This window comes from Tupaia chinensis, unplaced genomic scaffold, assembly GCF_000334495.1.
Source record: "Tupaia chinensis unplaced genomic scaffold, TupChi_1.0 Scaffold143696_1, whole genome shotgun sequence".
NCBI lineage: Eukaryota > Metazoa > Chordata > Mammalia > Scandentia > Tupaiidae > Tupaia > Tupaia belangeri.
In genome coordinates, this window is record NW_006203544.1 from 1,079,742 (window position 1) to 1,092,972 (window position 13,231).

At 34.9% G+C, this 13,231-nt stretch overlaps 1 pseudogene; it reads right to left on the reverse strand.

Annotated features, from left to right (window-relative positions):
• Nucleotides 1–1,468: 1,468 nt before the first annotated feature.
• LOC102474650 (40S ribosomal protein S25 pseudogene) overlaps nt 1,469–13,231 on the reverse strand; it is a 57,833-nt pseudogene continuing 46,070 nt past the window's right edge.

A 13,231-nucleotide genomic window follows, 5' to 3' on the forward strand; every position in this document is an offset into this window, starting at 1 on the left:
GAGCACGTAATTAGTAGTTAATAAGAGCAACGTTGTGAATATTATGCTGGATTATTCCATCTGTTAATTTTAAATTATATCAGCTATCTAATATGTTATGTAGCTTGTGCTTTTACAAATCACATTGTAGCTTCTATAGATGTAAAAATAAACCCTCAGTTTGAGTTTGAGTCTCTGCTAAAAAGTCTAAGTTTAATTTTCTATTTGGCTGCTTTGGTGGAATAGAAAATAACTCTTCAATTTAGTCTATTTTCTTTGTATAATTTGAGATGGGTTTTTAAATCATCACATATATAGGATCCACCTGCAATCCCACATGCTGCCAAGACACTTTAGTATGCTAGCTGAGTCCACGTGGGAGGCCCAGGTTTGATTGCTGAACCTACCTGAAGGCAAAGTGTGGTGACATATTGACATATGCCTGTAGTCCCAGTGACTTGAGAGGCCAAGGCAGGAGCATTGTGAGCTACAGGCTGGCCTAAGCAACACTGAGAAACCTTATCCAGAGAATGGCCAGGGAAGGCGGTGTGCTTCTGTAGCCCCAGCTTAGAGGCTGAGGCAGGAGGAACTCATGTAGAGTCTTTAAAAAAAAAAAAAAAGTTATAAAATTGTTATTCTTTTTTAAAATTATTTATTTATTTTATTTACCATAATTATTATTTTTTAATTTGATACAGGCATGAGAGAGAGAGAGATAAAGTGAAAAAGCATGCTGCCAGGTTTGGGACTCAAACTACAATCAGCTATATAGGAGTCCAGCACTTTAGCCACCACACCACATTCTGGCCCCAGAATTATTATTCTTATTTAAAACTTTGAAGCTGGCTATTTATTAAAATTTATTCATTTATTTTTAGTTTGCTATCGGGTACATGTACTCACTGGAGAGAAAGAGAGAGAGGAGAAGTAAGACATCAACACCCTCCCTCCCCCAGTGGGATGGATACACTTTAACTCTTTCTCCTCCATCCTCCTCTCAGGATTTTGAGCACACACACACATATATACCTGGCATGCATTTCAAGCCCTGAAGTTCAGGACTGCAACTGTGTAGTTGGCCACGTGGAATCCAGTCATCTTAACTACTATGCCACAGACTGGCCTGAAGCTGGGTACTTTTGTTATTATTCAGATTCTATGCTTTCCATAAATTGGTCAACTTCTATAATTAGACTGTCAAAAGCGTCAGGTCTTTCATTTCCACCTCTGCATCCAGAATAGAAGGGGTAGAGGATAAATAGCCACCTTACATTCTAATTCTTTTTCCCTCAACCATTTCCCTAACCTAACCAAACATGCTCTGCATGCCTGCTGAATTTTTAAAAATCACTTTTCCTATTTAGATTATCCTACCACTCCACTTTATTATCCCACTTTATTTGAATACAGCGATCCTTCATTTTTTTTCTCCCTCTCTCTCTTTTTTGGTTTAATAAGTTTTTATTTTTCTAAATGTACGGTTGGTTGTGCCTGTTTATGCATTTTCACCAGCAGCTGGGGCATCTCCACCCTTGGTATTTCTGGTGTAAATTACTTGTGCTCTGTGTTTGAAACTAGTTTGATAAGTCCCTTACTAAGAAGCTCCTAAGTGCTGCCCTGGCCAGGGAACCATGAATCTTCAGCCTCTCAGAAACCACAGCTGGGGTTATGAGCTTATAATTGGGAACTTCCTTGCAGAGTTTGTTCTATGTAGTTTTATCAAACAAGACCAGGTTATTGAGCTTGTCCTGAACTTTGCTTTTGGACCACTTCTTTTTGGCCTTGTCCCCAGATTTGTTCACTGGGTCTTTGTCCTCGGCTGACTTCCTGGCATCTTTCTTCTTGTTATCCTTGGGTGGCTTTGCATAGCCGGGAGAGCAGCAGTGGCCACCGCAGCCTCACTAAGATGTCGGACAGAAAGCCATTTTTTTTTTCTCTTTAGGACTCTTTGTGTTTCTTAACTTATGATGCTTCCTCCTCATTTTTGCATCAATAGAGTGCTCAATAACTATTCGTTAAAAATAAATTAGCCTAATAAATAAAATGACTACTTTGGAGGCTGGCAAATGGCGTGGTGGGTAGGGACTCTAGACTCCCACATGGCCAACTGTGGTCAAGTCCCAGACCTGTTAGCTTGCCTTCTCACTTTCACTCTCTCTCTCTGTCTCTATCTGTCCCTCTCTGGTCAAATTAAAATAAGTAAATAAAGTTAAATAAAGTAATTATTTTAAAAAATGACTACTTTGATAACTTTTATATGACTTTGACTCTAACTAAGGTTATAATTTTACAAAATTCAAATCAGATATGTGTTTAAATAGATTTAGTGCCCAGCATTAATAGAGTTAATTGATCATTGCATATTAATTAATACTTTTCCTTGACATTTTTTTTTATTTATTAAGGGAAACTTAGATAACAAGCTTTAGAACTTAGAAAAGAAGAGAACAGCAGATGTTGTAATTGGTCATATCACTGGACTCCCATGTAGCTGGCCACAGCTTGAGTCTCAGACCTGGCTTCTTAAAACTCAAACCAAACTGTGTTGTGTGTATGCCCAAAATCCTGAAAGGAGAATGGGTTGCTATGTGGCCATCCTCCTGGGGTGGGGAGTGTGGTTTCTTATTTTCTCTCTCTTCATCTCTCTCTGTTTCTCTGGTGAGCACATATGCCTTAAAGCAAAAAATATCTGTCAAAAAAGAAAGAAAGAAAATATATATGTAAGGAGGAGTAAAATTCAAAGGTCATGAGTTAGTATAATCAATTCAATACTGGTAGGACCTTCCATTTGTAAGAGTATGCTATCTGCACATAGAATGCTGGGTGAGTATCCTGGCCCTACCATGGGCTCTCTGGTCTTGGATATGTTACTCTCATGTCCAAACCCAATCAAGACAACAAGACTATGTTTAGTGTATTGTTAGACTCACATTAACATGAGCTTTATATCACAAAATACACACCCATGATATTTTAATAGTATTAGTCCCTAGGTGTGGAAATTAAGGTTCACAAGGATTGACATATTTAAAAATAAAACTTGGGGCCAAGTTGTGTTGCAGTGGTAATGCAATGGGACCCCCATCCCAGGACTCACGTAAGCATGCCAACATACACATGCCTCTAGTCTGGGCTGACTGTTAACCATGAAGGGCAGGGAGAAATCCTGGTAAGAAGACCCTGTTGCAGGTGCCTGTCCCACTCATTCTTTCATGGAACAAATAAAACAATAAACTTAAAACAATAAAAATAGAATTTTACATTAATAATGTATATTGAGGGTCAACAGGTGGTATAGTGGTTAAGGCACTGGACTCCCACATAGTTGACATGGTTTGAGTCCCAGACATAGTGGGCTGAAACTCATGCCAGGTGTGTGTATGTGTGCTGAAAATCCTGAGAGGCAAATGGAGGAGAAGGGATTATGGCATGGCCATCCTTCCTGGGGACTGATTTCTCACTTTCTCTTTCTCTGCCTGTCTGTCTCTCTGGCAAGTGCAGGCACTCTATAGCAAAAAACCTCTCCAAAAATAAAGAAAGGAAGAAATAAAAATATATAAAACTTAGTGTTTGAATGTGTAAATGCATAACATCTGACTGGATTTCAGCTCTCTATCAACCATATTAAAATATTAAGTATGATTGCTATAAGTAGTATAAATGATACCTTTTTATATTCTTAAACTGATACTATTTAGGCAGCATATACAAATTTTACATTAGATAAGTAATTGATGTCACTTTTGAAATCTTTATGTTGAAATATAGTTACTTTTTCCTGTTCATGGCAAATCCTGAAAATAAATGACACAGTAACTTTAAGTACAATCTATAGCTAAAGATAAGTAAATGCATTACATGTACACTGAGATAGATTATCGAGTAAATGTTATAATTACATTTTAAGTTCAAGCTCTTATGAAGGTGACATTTTAGTAGACAGTTTGATTTGAAAACAACATGTATGCTATTTTAACGTAGAAAATACTGTGCAGCCAGCTCCATGGCCTGGTGATTAAGGCAGTCAGACACAATATGGTGACCTGCATGGTTCAAGTCAGACCCGATGGCTTCAGAAACACTCTGGTTGCAGGTGCTTATATGCCCAAAGTCCTGAAAGAAGGGAGAAGTGGAAAAGAATACATTGCAGGGTGACCATTCCCACACCCCATTCCCAGGGGAGTGCTATCTCCTCTCTGTCTCTCTCTGACAAGTGCACATACCTACAGCAAAAAGAAAAATAAATATTGTGTAAAAGCACAAAGTCAACACTTCAAAGATGTCCAAGTGTACACTAGAAGTTGACCATTATATTTAATTCTTGCTACAGGTATTTAATTTTTTTTTCTTGAGGAATGCAAAGACAACTAGCTCCTTCTACCAGTACAACATTTCTGCAGAAACATGCCAGTCTCATTTCTCTTTAATGTCTGACAGTACTCCATATGTTCAGAGCTCATACTTCTGAATATAACTTGACAAATTGTTTTCTGTGCATAGATTTGGTCTGACTTTTGAATAAAACTTCCCTGGCTATGGTAAATTCTAAAAAAAAAACAAAAACAAAAAACAAAAAAAAAACAATTTCTTCACATGTGACAGGTAGGTGACTTAGTAGACAAATTGTCAAGATTTTGGCCTGAGCTGCTTGAACTATTTATCCTTCAGGAATAAATAAACTCTCCTTCGTCCATGAACATTTGTTCTAACATTTTCTCCTAAAGTAAAAAGAGAAAGACATATATTTTATTTTCACTTCCTGTGAAACTATCCCATTATCATGAAGCACAGAATAAATAGTGTTGCTTTATTCTTGCTTCTCTAGCTAAAGGTACCAGAATTTAAACAGTAATCTCTATGTATCAGGGAGTTTGCTAATGTCTCTAAATTAAATTAAATGATTTTAAACTAAATGTGGTTTGGAGTACTTGGTTAGTACTAAATACTTATCTGCTATTAGGGTTTTATGCATGTTTCTAACATTCCCCAAGTTTTCTGGTGTTTTTGTTTACCTACAAAACTCAAGGAATAATTTAAGATATTAAATTTTGTCAAAATGTGTCTAAAATGATCATTTACTATTTAATTAGTTCACAATTACCTACATCATTCCAGGAGGTGGCACTATTAGAAGAAGGCAATTTTTAGGCAAATGTACTCCCAACCAACTTTAGTTTTTTACATGAAATTATTTTTCTATGATGGACCTAAAAAACTGGCCACTGGCCTTTCCTTGTATATATGTATAAAAGGGAAAGACAAAGTCAGAGAAAGAGAAATAGAACAAGAGGGAGAGAAAAGGTCAAAATTATAACTACTACTTTATATAGCACTGAATATGTGTTCCATACTGTTCTGAAATGATGAAGACATACTAATTCTATGAGGTAAATATCAGTATTATCCTCATTTGCCAACCAATGAAATTAGTCATGAGGTTAAGTTACTTAACCTAGTTCACACAGGTAGTTAATAAGTCAGGTAACCTGTCTCAAGGCTGGCTAACTATAGCTTTATATTTAATGTTTCAAGACAGAGTAAGGAGTAGTCAAAAAGCACAAGGTAGCTGCCCACACACACTCACATGACTCAATTACTAAAGATGACTACATAATATTAAGTCTCTATTCTCTCTTATAACATAAGAACCTATATGATCCCAAACAGTAAGTTCATTGATTTATTACCAGAAAATTTATGGAAATACACCAGGCAGCATGGCCACTTGGAAACAATATGATAGAGTAAAGCAACAATGTGAGGCTTAGAGAAAAACAAAACAAAACAAAAAGCAGACTTGTGTCAGCACACTAACTCATGTTAGTATATGTATATCTATGTGTGTGGATATGTGCATGTGGGTGAGTGTAGAGAGAGAAAAAGAGACAGACAGAAACAGCAAGAATTAGGATTACAAGAGTTAAGGAATATGAAAGCATTCAGTCATTCACAAAAGATTTCAATTAAATCTGATTTGGATAGAAAATATAAACTCTATTCTATTAAAAAGGGATTAATTGATATAAACAAAAGTGAATTAATGCATATCAATGTCTGCAATGTGAACAATAGGTATCAATTCTGCATATATCATATAGCCTCAGCTACTCTAAATCCTAAATTGGTTTTCATTATGGCAAAGGGAGTGTATCTCTAGCTCTCTGTTCTCCCTTATAATCCCTCAAGAGAAGGGGAAAACATAAACTTATTTTCTTAAACCATTGTTATCCTCTAAGGTACAATCCAATGAGTAATCTGGAAGTTAGGAGATTTGGGATTTGAGCATCAACTATCCATGTCATTATAAGTTGAACGTCTCTCCACATGTGAAGTGAGGATATTGCAAGAATTTATATCTGACATAACTTACATCTTTAATTTTCAATGATTTGAGGAATTCATAGAAGAGTCAATCACAACATAACTTGCTATAGTTTTACATGTTTTAATTTTCTTTGAGATTGGTTGGTTTAACATTTAATTTCATGAAATTCTTTCTATAATATGTTTTTAGAAGAATCTTTTCCCCTTAGTTGTCGTTTACTGGTGATTTTTAAAAGTGTTTCAAAATGTAAGTTTAATGTAATGATATGATCCTATGTTAGCAGGACAGACTTTAAAAATTTTTACTTATATCTCTTATTAAGAGGAGTCATGATTGAAATTATAATGCACGTGTGTGTTGTGACAAAAATATTAACTTATCCTCAGATTCCACTAAGAATTTTCCTCAATGTGCAGGATATTTTGTACCTCTTCCTGAATTTTGTTTTCACTGTAGAGTATCTCTCAACTTGTGTCCTCTCTCAGTTATTCATATCTCCTTCAGAAATTCATCTGATCCATATTTTCTATATTTTAATTGCCATAAGTCATTTTTAATGAGTCATCATAATTCAAAGCAAGTTCTTAACATTTCCTTTTCTTTTTTTTTTAAATCCTCAGTGACTACAGATGGAACCCTACCTTGATATTTTCATGGACTCAACTTGAATCACTTAAATCCATTTGGGAAAAATATTTCTATTTAAAGATTAGGAAAATGGAAGGAGTTTATATGAAAAGGGGCTTAGTTCAGAGGATTTTACTGTGTTGTAATGCCAAAATGAACCTAACTTTGAAATGTTAGTTAAATCTAGTCTTGAATTCTCAGATCTTCAGCCACTCCAATCCCTGAGGTTTCTTAGGTGACTTTCTTCAAAGTCTTTTATCATCTAAAATTTAGTGTTCAATGTTGATCTAATGCTTAAAATCCATGTTAATTTTATGCAAACCAACATATATCTGTGTTTCCACATCTGAAGTCACATCTAAAGCACACTAAATAAAAACAATTCTTCCCTTAGAGGGAATCTACTACCAAATATTTGGAAGTTTTTCAACATGAATTTGTCTTATGTTTCATATTTATGTAAATGTTAACCACTTAAGCACTAAACAACTTCAATGTACCCTTGTAAGCATAATCCGCTTAATCAGTGATCAGTATTTCAGCTAAATTATATTTGTAAAAAAGTATGTACCTCCTACAATTGCACTTTTTTGTTTATTTAACTCATTAAAGTCATTTATTTAAACCAACTCAAATTAATTTAGAAAAAATAATTGAATTTATGTTGAGATTAAAATGTATAGAAATATGATAGCTATGTTTGAGATTTGACATGTGAAATATAGCATTGGCATTTTTTAACATTAACCTAGAATAGTGTTATTAACAATTATTATATCTTAAATTAATATTTAATTACCAAAATTTATTAAAATAAGTGCAAAGATTAAAATAAATGGAAAGATGATAACCAAACAGATGTGTCTCTACTTTTGTCCTTTTACTTCCTGATAGGCCAACCCTGAAATGAAATTAACCATTATAAAATGTTGAATTCTAAAGATTCTCATCATATCCATGAAACTGAGTTCTCAGTTCAGCAAAATTTATGCAAATGTTGGTGCTTAGTGTTTCTGACATTGGCGAAATTACTAAGACCCCAGTGCTCTGTAAGAATCAAGGGATGAAGTCCAACCAGTCTCTCGTTTGCCAAGCATACAGAATGACTGATACTGTAGTCCCAGGTGCTTATAACTGTAGACTTTCTAGCAAATCCCAATGTGCTCTGAATAAAGCTTTGCAATTTAAAGAAGGAAATTACACTTATTTCCATAAACAGTTCTTACCATACTGGTAAAAACTGGTAGCAAAGAGCTCTCTAATCCTAACATACCAATCACAATTGTCTGTTGTAACTTGGTTTTATTATATTATAAAACAGGTAAAGTTCAGTGAGTCCAGCAGCAATATATATTGAGAATGAAGTGGTTCATTTGGAATTAAGCCAGAGAAGGGCCAGAAGGCATCCATAAACTGTGTGCACACTGACCAAGATTCCCAGATCATACATCACACTGCAACTCACTTATAGATCACATCTATGGCCACATGGAAGGTTTCCTTTATAACCAAATGATGGAGGGGGAAAATGCCAAACTTGGTTCTTTGAGGGCTATACTGAATCTGACTCAAAATAGGCTTGAAATAGTCATTAGAGGAAAATATTTCACAAAGGAAAAATTTCAGAGTCCAACTGGTCATAGAATTTGTAGAAAAATATATGGATTTTGACATAAGAACATATACAGATTCATGGATATTGGTGAATGTGCAGCTAGTCATTCAGGGCAATTAGAAAATTGGAGAGAACTGGTGCTCCACACAGATACCGATTTCAAGACCTAGGAGTTTACTCTCAGTTCTCTAACATGTAGGCTGCTAAGGAATCACACCTGAGAATTTATCTAGCCTAAAGGGAGCTTCCTTGCCAAAGTTAGCATCCCTCCTTAGGGAGTATGAAGGGCCATTCCAGCCTCAGAGATCCCTGTGGAATTGACTTGAGCCATCAGTCACAATCCACAAAACTTAGCCTCTTAAAAGGTATTACCATCTGGAGCATGTTTCGCTTAAACCCTTGCATGGAAGATTAGTTTTCTTGGAAACAACTAATGACACACTAATTGTTTCAAGATTTGTGTTATTTTACAAATTAAAAATATTTTTTAATAATACATAATAAGAGGAATTCCAATAAAACCACTTTTGGTTCACTTACATGAGAATTAAGACTTCTTAATTAAATTCCTGCATTGTGCCAGGCATAGTATTAGATTTCTTGAGAGACTAAAGTGTGTAGCCCTGGTATTGCTTCCCAAGAAAAATAGCTTTATTGGGGCCGGCAGGTGGTGTGGTGGTTAAGTGCACTGGAATCCCTCATGGCCAGCTGCTGTTTAAGTCCTAGATCTAGTGGCTTGCTTTTTGCTTTCCCTTTTTTTTTTCTCTCTCTCTCTGTCTCTGTCTGGATAAATTAAAAAATAATAATAAAGATAAATAAATATTTGAAAAATAGGTTTATTTTATTTGCCTGACAGCACATAATTATAAGCTATGATTAAGTAGCTTCTATATTATTCCATGTATTTAAATAATTTTAATTGTTGATGTGAAGATTTGAAAGATTGTTAAGAGCACATTCGCAAAACAAGCCTATTACAAGTGTTGAGACTGCTTCATTTGCTTAGAGAATTTAATACTTGGAGACAGATTTTATTTTTCAGAAACTTGACTATAATGGCGAGTTCATTACATATCCTGTCTAATTAAAACTCTAAGAGCTAACACATGAAATGTCCATAAAGATTCTGATTTGTTTCGAAATAAATATTTGGAAGCTTTATTGTTTTTATTCTTGAGTTAGTTTTTGTCTGTTTATTTTTCTTACTGATTGATTTGTCATCACAGAAAATTGTTATATTCATGCTAATGTAGTCATTTTCTTTAACTGTTTAGTGTTTAACTTTCCAAGGTTTCTAATTTTGTTAAATTATCTTGTTACAAAGCTGTACTTTGCCTTGTAATTACTTAGTTATATTTGGTAAGAGGGAAAATTGAGAGTTCTATAAAAATACATAGGAACAAATTATAAAAGATAATTAGAAACTAGAAAACAGTAAGCCCAGAGTACTATAGACATGGTAAGTATCAATTAAAAAAAAAGAAAAAAATTATCTTTTTTCAGTTTGTCTATGAAGAATAAAATAGATGGATAATATATTTTCAGAGGAAAACAGATTGGCTATTTTGGCCATGGCATAAGATAAAAATAAATACCACTTTTAATTATACCATCTTAACAAACTATGCATGTTACTTTTCTTTATTTAATAAGTGAATTATAATTATATAGTTACAGAAATTATTTTTAAAATGTGTATTAAGTGATGCGCATGTCTGGAAAAAGCACATTAGATGAACTTAGAATATTTTAGCTCTAAATATAATTGAACAAGTATTAATCATTATTTGCAACCTATAATGCATTGGGAATTTAATAAAATGTACTGATCCTAATATATTAAATTTAATATATACTTGATAATTTCTATATTTCTAAGCTACTTAATTGACATATTTATTCATTCATATTGCTTATTTCCTCCTAGATTAGATACATGGTTGATTTTAATTTTTAATTTTTTAAATTTTATTTATTTACATTTAATCACCATATAGCTTTACAGTGTACAAAACATGTTTTGTTTTGTTTTTTTCCCAGCACAGAAACAGTGTATATCTATCAAGACAAAGACATTATCCTATGCATTTTTATTTATTTATTTATTTATTTTTTGAGAGATTTTCACTGTAGGGCGCGTGCTCTCGCCAGACAGACAGAGAGAGACATAGAGACAGAAAGCGAGAAATCACCCCCCAGGGGAATGGTCACGCCGCAATCCCTTCTCCTCCATTCTCCTCTCGGGATCTTGGGCACGCATGCACACGCGCCCGGCGTGAGTTTTTTAAGCCACCGGGTCCGGGACACAAACCACGGTCGACCACATGGGAGTCCAGCGACATAGCCATTACGCTAACTGCTGGTTCCCTATCCTATGCATTATTATAAGCCAATAACTTTTCATTTTTGGGTCAATTAAACATATTTTTTCCCTCTGTTCTCTTCTCTCCCCCCTATTGCCCATCCCCAATAACTCCTCAACTATCTCTACAATCCACAGTTGCCCTCCCTGCTATAATACCTAATACCTTCCAATCTTTCAGTTTCTGCTATGGCATGCAGACCTTTGGTAAATACTGAGCAGGGACGTACAAAGTCTGTCTTTCATCATCTGGTTTGCTTCACTTACCATTAAGTCTTCCATATTCATCCACTTTGTATTAAATGTGAGGATCTCTTTGTTTTTAATGACTGAATAATATTCTATAGCAATTTTTTCACAACTTGTCACAAAAAAGACCTGAGTTGCACAGAATTTTGGAGAGAGCAGGAAATGAACCTTTTTCTTGTGAAAGATGTATATGGATTTTATTTATGACTCAGTAAACAGTACTCAGACATGCACAAACTAGTGGCATTGAATGAGTTGAATTTAGGTTTACTGGGAACACTTTTGATTTAGTCTACTACTGCCAGCACATTTATTTATTTATGTATTTATTTATTTTGAGATAGATTTTTTACTATAGGGCATTTGTGCTCACAAGAGAGACAGAGACAGAGAGACGAAAAGTGAGAAACCACCCCCCCCAGGGGAGATGGCCACACTACAAGCCCTTCTCCTTCATCCTCTTCTCAGAACTTTGGGCCCACAGGCACATGCACTTGGTGTGAGTTTTAAGCCCCAGCGTCCGGCACTTGCACCGCAGTTGACTTTGTGGGAGTCCAGTGATGTAACCCTTACTCATCTGCTGGTGTCCTGCAGCACATTTTTTAAGAGTCCCTTGTGTCATTCTCTAAGGTGTCCCATTTGGGGTAACAAATTGCATTACTCACCCTATGTTTAGTTATGCATTTGTTCTTCTCTATAGTGCTCCTTAGCTACTTTTTTCCTATTTAATCTTTCAAAAGTTCAGCTTTATATGATATTTTAGGTGATTTCTGAAAATGGGGGCCAGTTTCTTTATTTTTTTTTTCTGATAACAAGGTCAAATTTTTATTTATATTTTTAACAATTAGATCACTCAGGAGGGCGTAAGAGCCCTAAGAAGCAGAAGTTACATATCTGAGTGTTAGCTCACCAATGGTACGATTTTTTTTTTTATGGTTTCAATTTTTTTTTTTTTTTTTTTTAGGGTGCAGACACTCGGTATATATTAAGTGGGGACATACGGGACATACAATGGCTCTCTTTCATAGCACGGCACCATTTTCTAAGATGTAGTTCCTGTTCAGTTTGATTTACTGATTTAAAGTAATTTTACTGAGAGACAACCATGCTTACAGAGTGCCATGCACTATGTAAAACGTGTGAAATAGATCTTAATTTCATGTTATGAATGAAAACAATTCATGGTGATGACCTTACTCCAGGTCATGCAATTAGTGAATAGTAGTAGCTGAAGCATTTAATTATTTTATACTTCCATTTATTTGTGACATATCGAGTGCCAATTACACACATGCTCTGCAATTATAAAGACGAGTAGCACATAACCCAGGTTACTCAGAAAATGTAGCATCTTAATATGATTGTAATAGCAATTGAATTAAAGCTCCTCATTCCTTATCAATCTTATCTTTACACACATAGCTTCTCTTACTCCTTCCCACATTAACACAATAAATGTTATATAACTTTTGTTAGCTATGGTGTGTCTCTTAGGTTTATGAAATAAAATATTACATTTCAGGCCAGCCCCATTGCCTAGTGAATAGGGGAAGTGGATCCTACACGGTCAACTGTGATTCAAGTACTGGTCCCAGAAGCTTGAAAAATTTTCCTGGGGTGTGTGTGTGTGTGTGTGTGTGTGTGTGTGTGTGTGTGCCCCAAATCCTGACAGAATGGAGAAATAGAATAGAATGGATTTGGAGTTACCACTATTATGGATTGCTTTCTCTCTCTCACTCTCTGTCTCTCTCTCTGGCAAGAGCACATACCTCTAGTAACTAAAATATATCAAAATTTTATTTGACTTTAAGAATTATTTATTTTATTTTATTTAACATTATCATTATTCTAATTTGCTAAAGGCCGTGTGCATTCATGAGAGAGAAAAAGAGAGAAAGTGACAGGTCCAGACTGGAAATGTGGTCAACCAGGAAGGAGTTCAGCACCTCACCACCATAACATTCTGGCCTCCCAAAATATCAAAATTTTTAAAAAAGAGTAAAATAATAATTGTATGTATTTTGGGAGGTACAATGTGATTTTTCAGTAATATATGTGTGTATATATATATATA